Source organism: Narcine bancroftii, unplaced genomic scaffold (assembly GCF_036971445.1).
Source record: "Narcine bancroftii isolate sNarBan1 unplaced genomic scaffold, sNarBan1.hap1 Scaffold_110, whole genome shotgun sequence".
Taxonomy (NCBI): Eukaryota; Metazoa; Chordata; class Chondrichthyes; order Torpediniformes; family Narcinidae; genus Narcine; species Narcine bancroftii.
Window position 1 is genome coordinate 62653 of NW_027211840.1, and position 13504 is coordinate 76156.

Consider the following 13504-nt stretch of genomic DNA (forward strand, 5'->3'; position numbering starts at 1 on the left):
AACCATTCATGGATAGAAGACTTGACAATCAACTTGTCACATACGGTGCCTTGAACAGGTCATTCATTCACTCATTGATCTTGGATGCCTGTGGGTGGTAGGGGATATGCAGGTGGCCCAAATACTTGGCATCACCACCCATTGCTGGTCGGACGTTACCCGATAGGGTATTCCTCATATGGAGCACACTTAAAATGTGCTTTATCGGCCCGCTGGCAGGACATCCGAGTATGTGCTGACCATCGTGAGAACATATCACTTTTTATTTTGGCAGGGGAGAGGCCTGATATGGTCAATTTATCAGACTTCGGCGGCTCCCGAACTCCAGCGAATGTGGCCCTTGGTTTTAATTGCTGACAAATAGGGCATTTGGCCATCACAGTTCTTGCAACATCATGAGACCCCCAGATCCTCTGTCCATCATAGTGCCCATATGCCCACATTTATGATGCACCAATGCTGCCAAGGCTTCAGGGTCACTCTGCTTGGGGAAAATAGTGGCAGAGCATATTTGAGCAGCTCAGTCCACAGTGGCATTGCGTCAGCTTCAGCGGTTTTCCTGGAGGTGTGTCCATCCACGTGGTGGACCCTGACTATTCTTTTGTTGTTCCACCTCTCAGAAGATCTGCCAGTGCTGTTGTCCTCAGAGCAGGCAGCCATGGATCTGCCTCCCTGTCTCCTGCCGCCGACCCATCCACACTGACGTTCTGTTTGGCACAGCCCAGAAATCCTGTGGCACTGATCGGAAAATAGGCTCCTGGGCCCGCCTGGTTGTCTCTTTTCGTATCAGTGCCACAGCTGCCAGCTTGGACATTTGGCTCTCCCCTCCACCACACCCTCTTCTGTCAGTACTTTATCTGTGGTGGGCTGGAGCGCTCCCACCTTACACCGCTGTTTTCTGCACCTCCACCAGCCCGAGCCGTCAGTAAACCAAGCTTTTTCCTGCTGTCCAGTATCAAGGGTGATGAACGGTTTGCCCCAGGCCATGGTGCCAAGCTCTTCTCGGGGGTCATTCAGGTGGGAGGCTGTCACTTTCGGGCAGGACATGATCTGTTCTTGCAAGTGGCTCAGCCCTTCGGGCCCGGCCTCTGTGTGGTCTGCCATGTACCACTTCTTCGGTCCGCTGTGAGTGGCATCCGCAGATTTAACCCATCACATGTTGGGGAGGTGTGGCTGGAGTGTGACTGTCTCTGCTGTCATCTGGTTCTCTGTGGTGAGCAGGCGAGCATCTGACACTCAGATGGGGAGTCGCGTGAGGCAGCTTCCAGGAGGGAATTGAACCAGAAGCTGTGTGGGACTCGGCAACCTTGCCTCTTTCGCTCGAGGCTCCACTAGGCCATTTTCTTCATGGCAGAGACAAGTAATTCAAAGGGTGTTCCAGTTTTGAGGGGTTGGGGGGTGCTTGTGTTCAGTGGCAGTGGTGTTCAACAGTGTGTTTTGCCATTTAAGAAGCCATTTGTTGTTCAGGTCATCAATGAAGCGGAGATTTTTTTTTCTGGGCAACATTGTACAGTAGATGGAGGGGCTGGGTGAGATGGGGAATATGTTGGCACCAGTAACCCAAAAGACCCACAAAACTTTGTGCCTCAACTTGTTGGTGGGCACCGCAATGAGGATTTTGCTTTGAGCAACCATTGATATTTTTCTGCTGCCTGGATGCTCAGGAAAAAGACTGTTGGACTAGGACCCTGGACCTTTTCCAGGTGGTGCCTCCCTGGTGCCAGTGTCTGGGGTGTTGCTGCTGGTGTCCAAGACATCCTAAAGTGGGCCAGAGGGTGTTGTACATGGAGATACCAATGACATAGGGAGGAAGAGGGACGAGTTCCTGAAAAGTGGGTCCAGGGCGATGGTGAGAGCTGAAAAGAAATAGCACGAAGGGAGTCATGTTGGGATGACTGTCTGGGCCATGCGACAGTGAGAGCAGGAACAGAATGAGGTGGAGGATGAAGGCGTGGCCTGAAGGTGCGGGTTAAGAGCTCCTTGAGGGCATCCTATTTGCCTAGCTCGGGAGGCTGATGTCGGAAGTCGATGAGCCTTGTTTCATGAGATACATTCTCCAATCCAGGAAAGCTCCTCTGTACCCGTTCAAATTTAACCTGAGGAAACTGTGTTCATGGTGGAAATCTCTGCAAACACACAACCGGTGTCCTGATGAGCAAGAACATCATGGAGGAGTAATGGATGTCATCAGCGGTGATCTCTTGGAGGTGGAACTGTTTCTTGGCCTGTTTGAACCCCACGTGTGGCTGCGACATCCAGAACGTTGACAGCTTCAACCAAACCATCTGAAGAGCCACCAGGACCGTGATCTTCATGTCCAACTGAAGGGCTGGGTCCTGCTGAGGTCACCACTGTAGCAGGCGTGCTCCCGCGAAGTCTGGAAAGAATGACATGCACCCAAGTAGTGGAAGTGGAAGATAAGTTGCTTGAACATGCAGCTCCAGCCTTGGGTCGGAAGGCGATCCTCCTGTTGCTCATTGTTTCCCACCATGTGGGTCATCCCCTGGGATGAAGGGCATTGGCCCCAACGAGGTCTGCGCTGTCAGTGTGTTTGTCGGCTCTCTAGTGTAGTGGCTCATGTCTCGGTTAACAGGCCACTCCAACTCGATATGTCAGAAGAATATGGAGCCCATATTTACCAAGGGTGGGTGTGCATATTTACATGAAACCCTGACACTCCCTTTCACCTGAAGGCCTCTGTTAATTCAATGAAACTTTAAAGTAACAGACACTTCTGTTGAGGCGAGAAGGGGAGGGGTTAGGATATTGGGAATGGGGGTGGGGGGTGGTTTGTTTATTCTTTCTTTTATAGATGCCACACATTAGATGAGCATTATTATTAATTGTGTGAATTTGTTGTGGTTTTAAGTTTATAAATATATTTTAAAATGATCGGCAGGACCACGAGTGGCAGATAGGATCATGGGGACTCTCTCCCCCCAACCCACCCACCCAAAATATCAACCGGGTTCATTGTCGTTGTCAACGTCGTCGAGGATCCATTCCACCTGCCCACAGCATTTGGCAGCTCTTCTCATTAGGAAAGAGGTCGAGGAATTTCGGAGCCAGTAGCACCAGGCCCAGAAACAGATTCTTCCTGCGAGCAGTGAGAATGGAGAATGATGGATGACCGGCTCAGACAAAGACTCCATGACTCTGCGATTGATTCAACAGAATTTATTTCTTTTTTGGGAGGGACTGCACGTGTATCATTTGTCTCTCTGTGCGTAGGTCCCGTTGTGTGTTTGCAGAGGTTTCCACCATGAATACAGTTTCCTTGGGTTAAATTTGAATGGGTACAGAGGAGCTTTCCTGTATTGGAGAATGTATCTCATGAAACAAAGTTGACTGAGTTCGGGCTTTTCTCTTTTTAACCCCAAAATTAACTTTATTCTAAAATTATTGACCAAGAGGACAACTGTTCCATGTCTTTTCTCATCCTCGTGTTGCATGCCTATATTCCCTTCACTGCTCATGTTCTCTGTTTAACATCATTCAAGCACTTTGACACCTTGTGGTTACTCCCTGCACTCTGTGGTTGAAGGGGTTCCCCTTAGTCTCCGCCCCTCAAGACCCGGAGGATTAGAGTCCTTCCCCACAGCGCCCTCGTGTTTGCTGCCCCAAGCCTCAGTGCATCTCTCAGCAACCTGGAATAGGCTGGTGGGCAGCGTTCCCTCACCCACATCTCCATGTGGTAAAAGACCAGCAGGTTAACGTCGAACAGTTATGCCCTTCGGACCTCGATGTTGTGCTGACCTATCAATTCCAAGCAAAATAAAAACTAGACCCTTCCTCCTTCATAACCCTCCATTCTTGCAATGGAGGGAGTGCAGAGGCAATTCACCAGGCTGATACCTGGAATGGCAGGAATGACTTATGAGGAAAGATTGCACAAATTGGGATTGTACTCGCTGGAGTTTAGAAGATTGAGAGGGGATCTCATAGAGACATATAAAATTCTGGCAGGACTGGACAGAATGGATGCAGATGGGATGTTTCCAATGGGGGGAAAATCCAGAACCCGGGGCCATGGTTTGAGGACAAGAGGCAAACCATTTAGGACCGAGATGAGGAGGAATTTCTTTACCCAGAGGGTGGTGAATCTGTGGAATTCATTGCCACAGAGGGCAGTAGAGGCAGGTTCATTAAATATATTTAAGAGGGAATTAGATCTATTTCTTCAGTATAAGGGTATTAAAGGTTACAGAGAGAAGGCGGGGACGGGGTACTGAACTTTAAAATCAGCCATGATCTCGTTGAATGGCAGAGCAGGCTCGAAGGGTCGAATGACCTACTCCTGTTCCTATCTTCTATGTTTCCTTCATTCATGTGTCCAAGAAGCCCTTAAATGCCGCTAATATTTCAGCCTGCACCACCATTCCTGGCAAGGCAGTCCTGGCACCCACAACTCTGTGTAAAAACAAGTACCCCTGATATTGCCCCTAAACATTCCTCCCTTTGCTTTGGGCTTCTAGTGTTTGCTTCTCTTATCTGGGTTTCAGGCAGACCAAAGGGCATCTTTCACTGAGATTCTGGTCTTCCAGCAGTTCTGCATGTCTGTCTCTGGATGCTCTGCTCAGGGGACCACCCCACAGTATCTCATCAAGTCCTAGTCTCTGTGTCAGCAGGAATTCCATGCTGACCACTGCCTGATGGCCCTGTGGTCAATAGAGTTTGTCTATGCAACCATTCCCATGAAGGTGATGGGGCAAAGTCCTGCTGACTAGGACATTGTGTGGCATCAGGGCCAGACCAATCTTTCGCAACACCTGAGCCAGGTAGAACCTCAGCAAATAGTGGCTTTTCATGCCCTTGCACGTTGTTTCCAAGCACAGCCACACACAATAGCCATGCTGGTTAGGGTTATGCCCCCATTGATTGACGACGTACATGGTCCTCCAGACTCTATCCATTTTGGACCCCCACATGAATAGGAAATGTGTTTTGGGAATTGACAGGGTGGAGGTGTGGGGATGGGCCACACCTGCCTCACGTGCAGCAGTACCAAGAGCTCCTTGCACCTGATGACCAGGTTCTACCGGATTGAGAGAGTTGGGCATCTCTGTGGTTCTCCCTGTCTCCTGGAACTGGGGGTCTCCTTACTGCTCCCCATCTCCTTGAGTTGGTACTTTGTTCTCCACCATCACCACAAGACAACCAAGACCCCTGGATGGAGGGCAGACGTGCAGAGAGATCAGTGAGAATACGGGTAGTTTCAACAGGGTGGGGTCCATCCTGATGCCTGATAACAGGAGGAAACCAACGGGGAAGGAGGATGCAGGGCATTCGATAGCAGGTGGGGCAGGGTGTAGACATGGCAGCTGACTGGAATTGTCAGGGGGATACTGAGACCTGGGAGAGGAGGGGAAGGAGGGTGCAGTTGTGTTCTAACGAGAGAGTGCTGAGGGAGAGGCAACATGGGTGGAACCTCAAGGCAGGGGACCACTCAATTTTTTGCAGGGATGGGCTCTGTAAATAGAATCACAGGTATCCAGCAAAGAGCATCTTTGTTCCCCTGCCATCAGGAAAGAGATATAGAGGAATAAAAGCAGAGAAGCTAGGGAGGGAAATAGCTTCTTCCCACAGGCCATGAGATTGACAAGGCAACATGAGCTGGATGGGAGCTAAGAATGAAAAGGTGGAGAGGAATATGGACTGATTACAACAGCACAGCCAGCAGGAGAGTGGGGCTGAAGGGCCTGTTTCTGTGTTGTCTATCTGGACCAGCCTTTTGAGTTCAGCTTTAAAAGACCAAACCATTTTTAAATTTAATATCAACGGTATAGAATGAATCAAGAGACAAGATGTATGTCCAGCGGCAAGCGTCGAAGGCACTTCCTGAAACGGAGGCTCTGAAACCACAGGGAGGTTCTAGCCGGAATGAGGCCTGGCTTCCTCTGGAAGGAGGAGAGGAGGCAGGGATAATGTGGGGGAAGGGGTGGGGAGGGGAGGGGGTAGGGATGCCTGCCTCCGTTCACCTCCCATTTCCTCTACACTGTACCCCTCCTAATTCCCCTGCCCATTCCCCTCCCCCATCACCTCCCCATTTCCTGTGCCCCGCTCGCCTCCCCCGCTCCCCTCCCCAACCTAACCCTAACAAACCCTAACCTTAACGTTAACACTACCGATACCCTTAAACACTACACCACGTCCCCAACCCTAACTCTTATTTCCACCCTGTCCCCTAAACCTATACCTACGCTGTCCCCTAAACCCAGCCCTAATCCTACCCACCTTCCCCAAACCCCAACTCACACCCCACCTCTACCTCCTACTCCTACCCCCTTCCCCTAAACCTAAAACAAGCCCACTTCCCCAAACTCTAAACCTAACCCTAAACCTCGACCTAACCCGAGCCCACATCTCCTAACTCTAAACCTAACTGTACCTCTACCCGTGTGAGGGTAGGTGAAGGGGAAGGTGAGTGGGAGGGGGTTGGAATGGAGGAGAGGTAGGGGAGAAATGGGGGATGGGGGGGAAGTGGGTGAAAGGATATGGAAGAGGTGGGGAATGGAGTTGGCAGTGTCAGAGGGAGAAGGGGAGGGGTTCAGGCCATCATGATGTTGTCCGTCCTCTGTTCAGCTGGGATGTAATGTTCTTCTGGATTCGTGTCTTGTCTCTGAGATCGCTCCTTCTCCTGGGAAGAGAAATACGAGTGATAGAGATGCCGTCTCCGAGGCCTGATCACGATGACTTTGGAGGGCCCCAACTCTTCCCCCATCACCCCCCTCCCTACCCCTGCACACTAGGGCCTTTCTCTTCCTCTGCTTCACCTAAGGAAGTGTGTTATGGAGAAAACCACAATCTATATCTGCAGAGCTCAGAGTACCGTGTCTCCATCAGGCAACACCCTGGTTCACCATGACATGGCAGCAAGATGCTGGACAAATCATGGATGGATCAGTTGAGTCCCTTCAGCTGACCCATCTGAACCTACCCCACAACAATATTACTCTTCCCTCCCTCTCACCAGTACCTTCTGTTTTTCTTTTATTCCTGTCCCTATATTAAAATCTTTTTTGTGCCTTTTTTGGATGAGCCTCCAGTACCACCCCTGGCAATGTATTCCAGCCACCCACTACATTCTGTGTGAATAAAATATCCCCCTCACATCTTGTCTAAAGTTCCCTCATCTCACCTTATTTAGACGTCCTCTGGTATTCTCGCCCCAGGAATGCACAAATATTCCAAGTGTGGTCTGACTAGAATTTTATACATCTGCAACATTACATCTCAGTTCTTGAACTCAATTCCCTGACTCCTGAAGGCCAGCACACAATACACCATCTTAAACTCCCTCTCAATTTGCACAGCAACCTTGAGCGATTTATGGCGCAGGATCGAAATATATCTCAGTCCTGCACACTGTTCATAATCCTGCCATTAACCAAGTGCTCTGCCCTCACGTTCTTGTAATCCGCATTCAATAAAGATATTGGTCTATTTGAAGCTAAGTTTAATGGGTCTCCAACCTTCTTTGGAATAACTTTTATTCATGCCCTTGAAAATGACTATGGAAATAAACCTGTACCAGTTGCTTGTTTAAGTACATCTGTATTTACAGGATTCAACTCTATCTGTCACTTCTCTGCAAACTGGATGACCTATGACAACCTTCTACACTGTCTACAACATCTCTACCTCTGTGTCATCCCCTGACGTACCCACCCTTCCACTCCCATCATCATTCATAAAAATCACAAAGAGCAGGGGTCCCAGAGCAGAATCCTTTGGAGCGCCACTAGTCATTGTTCCATCTACTACTACCCTCTGTTTTCTGCAGACAAGCCAATTCTGAATCCACACAGCCAAGGCTCCATGGATCCCATGCCTCCTGACGTTCTAAATGAGGCCACTGTGATGACCTTGTCAAGCACCTTACTAAAATCCACGTGCAGCACATACAGACCTTGACCTTCATCTATTTCCTTTGACACCTCGAAATACTCAATTTGACTCGTGATGCAGGATCTGCTCCTCACAAAACTATTCATGAGTTTCCCCAGCATGTTTGTGCATTGCCCTCGGACCCAGCATCTGCAGACTTCCTGGCCAGTCCCTCCCTTACCCCTTCCCAGAGCTTCCGCATCCATTACAACATTAAGCATTGCTGCCCAGTATTGCCCAGTACAGACCTTTGTTAACGTTCTCCACAACCAACTAACCCTTACCCGTACCACACCCATAACTATGGGTGGATTAAATATCCAATTAACTTCTTTCTGAATTAATGCATCAGGAATTTGATGTTGATTCCAATTTTGAATAACTTTTCATAATTCTCGTTCAGCTCCTTTCAATTTAGATCCATTATCAGAACATAATTCTTTTACTTGACCACGTCTAGGAATAAAACACCAAAGAACATTAATAAAAGAGTCTGTATCAAGCAATGACGCTGCTTCAATATGAATTGCTCTCATAGTCAAACAAGTGAAAATAACTCCATATCGTTTTTCAACACTTCGTCCTCACTTTACTTGCAAAGGACCAAAATAATCAATGTCCACGGATGTAAATGGGAATTCATCAGGTGAAACTCTGTCCTGTGGTAAATCTGCCATTTGTTGTTGTCCAGGTTTTCATTCTCTCTGTTAGTCACAAAGAGATGAAACCTCATGATTTCATTATTAATATATTTAAGCACTGATGTTCTATCAGTCCAAAACACAGGATCTGCTAACTCCATCTGTAATTCTCTTCTTAACATAGCGTCCATTTTGCTCACCACAGTAGCAACAGTCAATTCCATTCAAGGTCTTGTGACTGACTTTAATGGAGCCACTCTGGCTTTTCCCATTACAAATCCACCATCTACTCGCACCTGGTTATTTCACAGGACTCAGTAACTGACAGGATCAAAACCATCTTCACTTACATCAGAAAAATGGTGTAACTGAGCAAATGTGGCCACTCCAAAGTCTGTTGACGTCAAAACTTCCAAGTATTTGAAGACGCTCAATCTAATTTTTCCAATCTTGTGTAATGGATTCTGGATTAGTTTCATCCCATCCAAATTTTCTTCTGCACAAAACTGGTATTTGGCCAGGCTGATCATTAGGCTGAATTCGGCCAGTCGGGAGAAGAAGGTGTGCAGGTGAGACTTGTGTTGTGCCCAGTCTCTGCTGGCGACAAGAATGTCATCCAGATAAATGAACACGAAATTCAAATCCCTGCGCACCGTATTCATGAGGTGCTGGAAGGTCTGGGCGGTGTTCTTGAGCCTGAAAGGCATGCATAAAAATTCGAACAAGCCAAAGGGGGTGATGATGGCCGTTTTGGGGATGTCCTCGGGGTGCAATGGGATTTGATGATACACGCACACCAGATCGACCTTGGAGAATACTCTCACACCATGCAGATTGGCCATAAAGTCCTGAATGTGAGGGATGGGGTAACGGTCAGGTACTGTCGTGTCATTAAGCCGTCGATAATCTATGCAGGGTCGCCAGCCATCGGAGGCTTTTGGGAAAAGGTGGAGCAGCGAGGCCCAAGGACTGTCGGAGCGACGAATGATCCCCAGTTCCTGCAGATGCGAGAACTCCTCTTTCGCTATCTGGAGCTTATCTGGCGGGTTCAACAGTAATGTACGATAAACTGTATCAGACACTGTTACACCAGGTTCACAGTTGGGAGAATATTTAACGGTGATATACAGTAGACTTTGGTAGATACTGTGACACCAAGTTTTCAGTAGTGAGAAGGTTTAACAGTGATGTACAATAAACTGTGGAATATACTGTGATTCCAAGTTTACAGCGGGGAGAAGGCTGAACTGTGATGTACGATAAATGGTGGCAAAAAAAGTGAAAAATGGGTCAACGTGGGGAGAATGTTTAACGGTGATGTACAGTTGACTTTGGCAGATACTATGACACTGTGTTCACAGTCCTGAGAAGGTTAAACAGAGATGTATGGTAGAATAAGGCAGATTCTGTGACTCCAGGTTTACAGTGGTGAGAAGGTTTAAAAATGATGTACAATAAACTGTGGCAGATACTGTGAAACCTGGTTCACAGTGGGGAGGAGGTTAATGGTGATGTACAGGAGACTACGTAGATACATTGATATTGGGCTCAGAGTGGGAAAAAAAAGCTTTATTGGCGATGTATGGGAAACTGAGACAGTTACTGTACACCGGGTTCATAGTGGGGAAAATGTTTAACAGAGTTGTACGATAACCTTTGGCGAATAAAGTGACACCAGCTTCATATTGGGGAGAATTTTTAATGATGATGTACACTAAACAGTGGCAGATACAGTAACACCAGGCTCACATTGAGGAGAAGGTTTACTGGTGATGTACGGGAGACTGGCAGGCTCTGTAACACCGAGTTCACAGTAGTGAGAAGGTATAATAGTGATGTACGATAAACTGTGGCAGATACAGTAAAACTGGACTCACAATGGGGAGAAGGTTTAATGGTGATGTGTGGTAAACTTAGGCTGATACTTTAACACCAAGTTAACAGGGGGAGAAGGTTTAACGTTGATGAACGCTAGATTGAGGCATAAGCTAAGAGACAGCATTCACAGTAATGTGAAGGTTTAACAGTGATTTACTATAAACTGTGTCAGATACTGTGACAAGATGGCGCAGAGGGTAGACGTGTGGTTCCACCCTTCCCTGTTAGACTATTAAATGCTCGATTTTAAAAGTTGTAAAAGTGATTAAAAATACTGTTTATAGGCTTTGGAATTGTGGAGGATCAAAATAGCTACAAATGTGAAAAAATCGAAAACTCAGTTCCAGAAGAAATTACCTTACAAAAGAGTTGAAGAATTGAGGCCGAATTCAAGTTGAAGCAACGGAGTTGTTGACTGGAGTCCCCAAGCCTCAGACGACTCCTGCCCGGCTAAGTATTTCGTCGGCGCCAGCTTAGCGATGAGTTCAGCGGTTTCGACTTGTGCACTCGTGAACACAGGCGTGAGGGCGAGCCAGCTGAATGAGGACAGGCACGTGAGCCTGCAGCATTGCCTGGTGGTCAGGAGAGGTACAGTGTAACATCAGAAGACGCACCTGTGCAGTCGGTGGCCCTACCGGGCATGCACAGTGTGTCGAGGGTCCACAAACCTTTGGAGAAGGTGTGGGATGTGGGGGAGCCTGAGCGACGGTGAACTGACGAGGTCGGCACACTGTGCCAGGTGTCCAGACCTGCAGCAGCTCCAGAAGAGGACCTATTGCTATGGAGGAAGAAGATGCTCAACTTCATTAGAATTTGAAGAACTGGGGACTGTGGCAAAAGAAGGTCAGCCTCAAATGGAGGTGATGGATCCTGGACTGGATTCTGTGTTTCCAATTCTGGAAGGGATTGCTCAGCTCATGGAAGATATGTCAAATATATCAATGCAAATGACTCATCAGATGACTCAAGGATTTTCAGAAATGAAAACTAAAATGAACACTGTGTGTGAAGAAATAACTTTTATGAAGCAAGATATTAATGTAGTTAAGAGTGATGTTACGAGATGGACACGATCAGTGGATACTGTGCAAAATCATTTTAAAAAGATTGAGGAGGCTTTCTTGAATGCAAGAGTCAAGTGGAGCGTAATAGAGAAAAAATGGAAATAGTGGAAGATCCTTTTGTAGATTGGGGGATTCAGAAGAAGGAATTATTGAAGAAGTTTGACTCATTAGAAAACCAAAGTCGTAGAAATAATGTTAAGATAGTAGGTTTTCCAGAAGATATGGAAGGTTCGGATCCAGTGAAGGTTTTGAAGAAATGGATCCCAGAAGTGTAGGGCAGCTAATTTGTTCCAGATGGACTGGAATTAGATCGAGCGAACAGAGAGTTAAGGAAGAAACCGTTTCCAGGCCAATTACCACGAGCAGTTTAGATTCGCTGTTTTAAATATCAAGACAGAGAGATGATCCTCCGATTGGTGGTGCAGAAAACACGGCAAAATCAGGCTCCAATAATGGTTCAAAATAATAGGGTTTTTTTAATGCAGATCTGAGTCAAGAAATTATCAGAAGAGATTGAGAATTTAATTCAGCCTAAGAAGTATTGTGGCGAAAGGGATAAAAATTTGCTTTTCGTTATGCGGCAGTATTGAAAGATTTTTATGGGAATTTTCAATCTCTGTTTTTTGATGATGACCATGATCCTTTAATATTTGCTAATTCATTGTCAGATGTTCGAGGAAATGGGTGATCGTCACCATTGTCACCGAAGAGAAGGGTCAATGGGAATGAAAATGAAAAGATTGGAAAATATGGAAAGAATGGGAAAAAAGTTGAATTGACGCAAAGTCTTCTCGATATTGAAGATCCTGAACAATCAGTGGGACTGGAATCACTGGGTTGAATGTTTTTGTTTCAGGACTTTGTGAAAGTCTGACTGGGGGTGGGTGACACTGAGTCCTTTAGTCACCTGCCACTTGTGGACTTTACCATACCCAGATTTTTAGGGGGCTACTACTTTTGAGTAACTTGTTTTGGGATTGATTTTTCTCTTTTTTTTGGAATTTTTAAAATAGGTGGGATTTGAATACAGCGAGACTTAGAAGGGGTGCATTATTTTATAGTAGGATTCACAATTGTGAGAAGGTTTTACAGTGATATACTATGAACTGTGTCAGATACTGTGACACCAGGTTCACATGAGAATAAGGTTTAATGGTGATGTACGGTATGTTGAGGTAGATAAAGTGATACCAGGTGCACAATGGGGATAATGTTTAACGGTGATGTATGGTAGACTGAGGCAGATACAGTGACACCAGGTTCACATTGGGGAGAAGGTTTAATGGTGATATACGGGAGACTGAGGCAGATACTCTGCCACCAGGTTCACAGCTGGAGAATGATCAACAATGATGTATGGTAGACTGAGACAGTTACTGTGACTCTGGGTTCACAGAAGTGAGAAAGTTGAAAAGTAATGTCCGATAAACTGTGTCAGATACTGTGATACCAGGTTCACATGGGGAGAAGGTTTAACAGTGATCTACGGTATGTTGAAGTAGATAATGTGACACCAGGTGCATAGTGGGGATAAAGTTCAACGATGATGTACGGTAGACTGAGACAGTTACTGTGACGCTGGGTTCACAGCAGTGAAAAGGTTTAACAGTAATCTACGATAAACTGTGTCAGATACAGTGACACCCATTCACAGATGTGTAAAGGTTTAACGATGATGTATGGTAGACTGATAAGAGATAATGAGACAATGGGTTCACAACATTAACAAGGTTCAACAGTCATGTACGATAAACTGTGTGAGATACTGCGACACCAGGTTCAGAGTGGGGAGATGTTTTAACGGTAAAGTACAGTAGACTTTGGCATATACTGTGACACTGAGTTCAGGGCAGTAAGAAGGCTTAATGGTCATGTACATTAAACTGAGGGAGATACTTTAACACCAGGTTCACAGGAGGAAAAGGTTTAATGTTTATGAACGGTAGACTGAGGCAGAAAATGTGAGATGGATTCCACAGGAGTAAGAAGGTTTAACAGTGATTGACTTAAAACTGTGTCAGATACTGTGACATC